Here is a 6,021-nt window from a genome sequence, read left to right on the forward strand (position 1 = left end):
TGGTACCCTTCATCTACTAATCCTGGTATGCATGGTACCACACAATCCTGGTATGCATGGCACCCCTCTTCCCCCAATCCTGGTATGCATGGTACCCCTCAATCCTGGTATGCATGGCACCCCTCTTCTCCCAATCCTGGTATGCATGGCACCCCTCATCCCAATCCTGGTATGTATGGCACTCCTCATCCCCCAATCCCTCATCCTGGTATGCATGGCTTTCTCATCCCCCAGTCCTGGTATGTGTGGTACCCCTCATCCCCCAATCCTGGTATGCGTGGTACCCCTCATCCCCCAATCCTGGTATGTGTGATACCATTCATCCCCCAATCCTGGTATGTGTGGCCCCCTCATCCCCCAATCCTGGTATGTGTGGCCCCCTCATCCCTTTCACACTGTACACACATACAAAAATATAAACACTTATACTCACCTTTCTTCCCTGTGCTCCAGCGCTGCTGTGTCCTGTTCTCCCGGAGGCCGAGGGAGGAGTGCGGCGCCGGAGCACCGCACTGTCCAGCGCCATTTTGCTGAAGACACACTGTAAATGCGCCGATTCCGACGCCTTCACTCCGCCCCCGGTCTCCGGCCAGAAGAGAGGCGCCGCGGCAACGCTCCCCCCGGTCAGGTATGTAAGTATGGCGCCGGAGATCGCGGTATACGTTCAGTGTCTACACATACCACGATCTCCGGCGCCATACACTCCTCTTACCTGTAATGGCTGGATGCCCTTCTGTCTGGAGCCAGACTGTGCAGGCGTGTCGCATTAGCGCAGTCTATCGAGGCTTCAGACAGAGGGACGCTTGTAGCATTATATTATAGATACTGCATATATGTTTATATTATATTATTCCACCCACTGCAGGCTTTGTTGTTTTTTCACAGGTTTTGGTTTTTCCAAAAGTTGGTTTAAAAAAAAAAAAAAAAAAAAAAAAAAAAAAAAAAAAAAAAAAAAGCAATTTGACCACCTCTCCTCCCCACCCCCCAAAAAAAAAGGTATGAAGAAACTGTCACTGTCCCATAATCCAGAACATTTGATAATCCGGCAAATACTTTATCAGGACACACACTGTTGTTTCACGGCACAGTTGCAGGATACAGCCGCCATTGCATATCATTAATGGCTCCTTTGGGGTAAAGTGCACTGAAGTCGTCAGGCTTCGTACATCCAGCTCCATAGATGTTTGGGGCGAGCCAGTGGTCGAATCCCTTATTTTCTAGGATGTCAGGCCAGATTTGGCAGCATGAAGCAGATAGCTGTGCCACTGCTTGAAAACCTTCATAAAATGTACAGTAGTGCTCAAAATAATAGCAGTGTGTTCAAAAACATGAGTTAAGCACAAAATCTTTATACTAGTTTTTATTTCCATGCATTGGGAACCTTGAACTGTTTTCTAATTCACAACATGAAGTGAAATGTATAGAATGTAACTGCTTTACAGGAAATAAAAAAAAGTGAACATTGGGCTGTTCTAAAAAAAATAGCAGTGTCTGCATTCGTCTTTACACACTCACAATAGGTCTCTTTTTTGAGGATTTAGCATTCCTGTGAATCACTAACCTAATATTTAACTGTTACCCACAGTTTGTTAGAACTGCTTCACATCTATGTTGCATAGAGTGAAACCAACTTCTGGCACCCGTCACCTGTTATTCCAGCCCAGGATGCTTTGACTACATCCCACAATTTTTTGGCATTTGTTGGTTTTGCCTCAGAAACGGCATTTTTGATGTCACCCCACAAGTGTTCTATCAGATTAAGGTCCGGGGATTGGGCTGGTCACCCCATAACCTCAATTTTGTTGGACTGGAACCAAGATTTTGCTCATTTACAGGTGTGTTTAGGGTCGTTGTCTTGTTGAAACACCCATTTCAAGGGCATATCCTCTTTAGCGCAAGGCAACATGACCTCTTCAAGTATTTTAATATATGCAAACTGGTCCATGATCCCGGGTATGTGGTAAATAGGTCCGGCACCATAGTAAGAGAAACATGCCCATATCATGATGCTTCACTGTCTTCATAGTGGACTGTGGCTGAATGCAGAGTTTGGGGGTCGTCTGACGAACTGTCTGCGGCCCTTGGACCCAAACAGAACAATTTTACTTTCATCCGTCCACAAAATGTTTCTCCATTTCTCTTTATGCCAATTGATGTGTTCTTTGGCAAAGTGTATCGGCTTCAGTACGTGTTAAAAAAAATTATATATATATATATAACAGTGGGACTTTGCGGGGACTTCTTGCTAAGAGATTAGCTTCACACAGGCGTCTTCTAACTGTCACAGTACTCACAGGTAACTTGAGACTGTCTGTGATCATCCTGGAGCTGATCATTGGCTGAGCCTTTGCCATTCTTCCATCCATTTGAATAGTAGTCTTCCGTTTTCTTCTACGTCTCTCTGGCTTTGCTTTCCATTTTAAAGCATTGGAGATCATTTTAGCTGAACAGCCGATCATTGTCTGCACTTCTTTATAAGGTTTATCCTCTCCAATCAACTTTTTAATCAAAGTACGCTGTTCTTCTGAACAATGTCTCGAACAACCCATATTTCTCAGACTTTCAAGGAGAAATGCATGTACAACATGTGCTGGCTTCACCCTTAAATAAGGGCCACCTGATTCACATCTGGGTTCTTCACATAATGATTGACCTCACTTATTGAACTCCACACTGCTATTATTTTGAACACAATTATTCAGATACACAGTCAGAAACCTGCAGATCATGAATGCAGAGCCTGGTAGTTTTCTTAGAATCTACTGCACCAACTGGTAAATTGTTAAGACATATGATATAATCTATACCAAAAACAGTGATTAATCTGGTTAGTAATATTGGACTCATATTATTTTGAACACTACTATATGAGAATAAGCAGCGGACAAAAACCTTAGGATAGTTTCATGAGCTCCTTTTAGCCGATTTATGACCATAGACCACATCAATGTGGAATGTGCCAGGGAAATAAAAAAACCTGTTAAAGCCAAGCAGTATTTTTTTTTTAATTTAAACCCAGTTGCAAAAATAAAAAGTATTTTTTTTAAAAAAAAAAAAAAAGAAAAAAAAAAAGTGGAACAAACAGGATTTTTGGTTACTCACTGTAAAATCTGTTTCTCTGAGCCTTCCTTGGGGGGACACAGGAAACCATGGGTTTATGCTGCTGCCACTATGCACAAAAAAAAGTTCTCTCCTCCTCAGTAGTCTACACCCCACCGACTGGCATTAAGTTGATCACTTAGTATACAAGCAGTAGGAGAAGCAACATTAAACAGAGAGAAATACAAAAATCAAACTGAAACATAACAATAACAGTTAGTAAAGCTGTAGAATATGGGACGGTGCTTTGTTCCCCAATGAAGACTCCGAGAAACAGATTTTACGGTAACCAAAAATCTTGTTTTCTCTATCGCTTCATTGGGGGACACAGGAAACCATGGGACGTCCCAAAGCAGTCCCTGGGGAGGGAAACGGCAGAAAGGAACTCCATTCAGGTCGGAGAACTAACCACTGCCGTCTGCAGGGTTCTCCTACCTAGGATGGCATCTGCCGAAGCGTAGGTATGGGACCCTGTAAACCTTGGCGAACGTGTGGATGGAGGACCAGGTTGCTGCTTTGCAAAGCTGTAGGGCGGATGCCCTATAATGAACCACCCAGGAGGCGCCCACCGCTCTGGTAGAGTGGGCTTTAATCCCAGGGGGGAATCCTGTTCTTACACCGGTACGCCTCCAAGATTGCCATCTGGATCAAGCGAGCAATTGTAGCCTTGGAAGCCGGAAGGCCTCTCCCTACTCCCTCAGGAATAACAAAAAGGGAATCCGTCCTCTGGAAAGGGCGGTCCTAGCCAGGTAAGCCCCAACTGCTCTGACAAGGTCCAACCTACTCAGGAAACGTTCCAGAGGGTGAGACGGAGCCAGACAAAAAGAAGGGAGGATGTCCTCATTGAGGTGAAAGGTGGAGACCACCTTGGGGAGAAAAGAAGGCACCGGTCTCAAGACCATCTTGTCCTGGTGGAGGATCAGAAAAGGGGATCGACAGGAGAGCCGTCAACTCCCGACACGCGCCGAATGGAAGTGATGGCCACAAAGACCACCTTCCAAGAGAGAGGGCAGAGACACTTCTCGCAGAGGTTCAAAGGGTGAACTCCTAAGGGCCTCCAAGACTAGACTAATGGCCTCCTGGGGAGTGAGAGGATTGCTGCAGTCCTGGCAGAGGGAAGAAGTCTGACCTGAAGGGAGTCTGTTTTCACATGAGGAGCAAAGTGCTTTACTAGAGTAGTAGAGGCCGGAGAAGATTTGGACATGATAGCAAAGGAGACAGAGCCACTAACTGATGTCAGAGGACAGGTAAAGAGTAGCGGAGGGGAGTCTGCAGCGCAGAGATGACCCAGAGAAGCGATGAGAGGCAGAACATCTGCTGCCAGTGGTCTGTGAAGAGGATGCACAGGAAAAACCATTGCTGGAGATGCTCCTGGGGGAGAGTGGGGCTCAGACGACCGCAGAGCTCAGATGACCGCAGGCTGGTCAGATGGCAGCGGCAGAAGGAAGAGGAGGGCCTTCTGAAGTAAAAAGGGCACGCAGAGTTCACGCCACTGGAAGGGGGCATGACTGAGGTGGGGCGGGAGAAGCCCACTCGATAAGGCCGGAGGGAGGAGGCGGAACAAAACGCCAACAGGAGGGGGCGTGGCTACAGTGGACGGGAGAAAAAGCCCACGTGATGAGGACGCGGTGCGGGCGGAGCTAACGGACACATATAGGCCGCACCGAAGCCGGGAACTAACTAAGAAGGTGAGGCGGCCGGGAGGGGGAATGTAGCGTGACCGTCGCACACTGTATCCCTCCAGAGGTAATCCGGGAGAAGCGCTTCCTGAAAAAGAAAAAAGAGGGAGAGATTACAAGAACACGCCGAAAACCAAGGTAGATCTGGATCTAGTAATAGACCCGTGTCCACCTCCTACTGACACTAGGCTAAACGGAGTAACTTATTCCAGTTGGCGGGGTGAACACTGCTGAGGAGCTAACTTTTTTTTTAGTGCATTAGTGTCAGACACTGAGCAGCACCAGCGTGCACCCATGGTTTCCTGTGTCCCCCAATGAAGCGATAGAGAAACCCTTTTAAGCACACACAGATCATTTCCTCCTAAAATAGAAAAAATAAAGAATTACCTCATTTGAGGGGAAAAAAAATAATAAAAAGGGACAAGTGGTCTTCTCTTCTGTCATCATAATTTCAAAACTTTTATTCAATATCTATAAACGGTGGCTGAAACTCCAAATGATATGTAGCCACCAGTAGGTGGAGCTCCAAGGAGAGAATTGCTGAGTTCTATATTAAACACAGTATGCAGTAAGCTCTGGAGCTCCCTCTTGTGGTGGCAGCAAAATAGTTTTAGAGTTTAACTCTACAGGGCATTTGGAGCTCTGTATCAGAAAAACAGAGCTTTGATATATAAAGTTGTATTAGGAAATTAATCACAGTGTTTTGAACTTATAAATGATGCAGAGTTTCAGGCTAGGGCTACGTGGCGCGATGTCACATCTAATGAAGGTCAACGGGGTCACGTTGCAACCCACGAATTAACGCGATCACATGACAACAGTCGTGTAAGTGTTTTTGGGTGCAAGTAACACAATTTTTTTGCCATCAAAGGACTCCATGCTGGCAGTGCGCGGTCTCGGACCTCCACCAATCCTACGGACTGATCATTAAATATCAAAATAGTGGACAACCCCCTTTAACTATACAATGGCTAAACCAGCACAAATCAGTTTTGGAGACCCCCTGTTATCACCCAGACAAGTTTAATACAAACCATATTCGAAGTCCAATTTCTTTTTTTTTTTTACTCTTTATTAGTCACTTTTCATAATTTGTTTCAACCAAAAAAAAAAAAAAAAAAAAAAAGACGATAATACACAGCAGTCTAGTAACCCATGAAAATGTTTACACCCTTTAATGCTCCCCCAATGACTTATTTTTTTATTTTTACTTTTTTTTTATTTTTATTTTATTTATTTTTTT

Source organism: Phyllobates terribilis, unplaced genomic scaffold (assembly GCF_046119375.1).
Source record: "Phyllobates terribilis strain yellow unplaced genomic scaffold, ASM4611937v1 Scaffold_14__1_contigs__length_39327217, whole genome shotgun sequence".
NCBI classification, from domain to species: Eukaryota; Metazoa; Chordata; class Amphibia; order Anura; family Dendrobatidae; genus Phyllobates; species Phyllobates terribilis.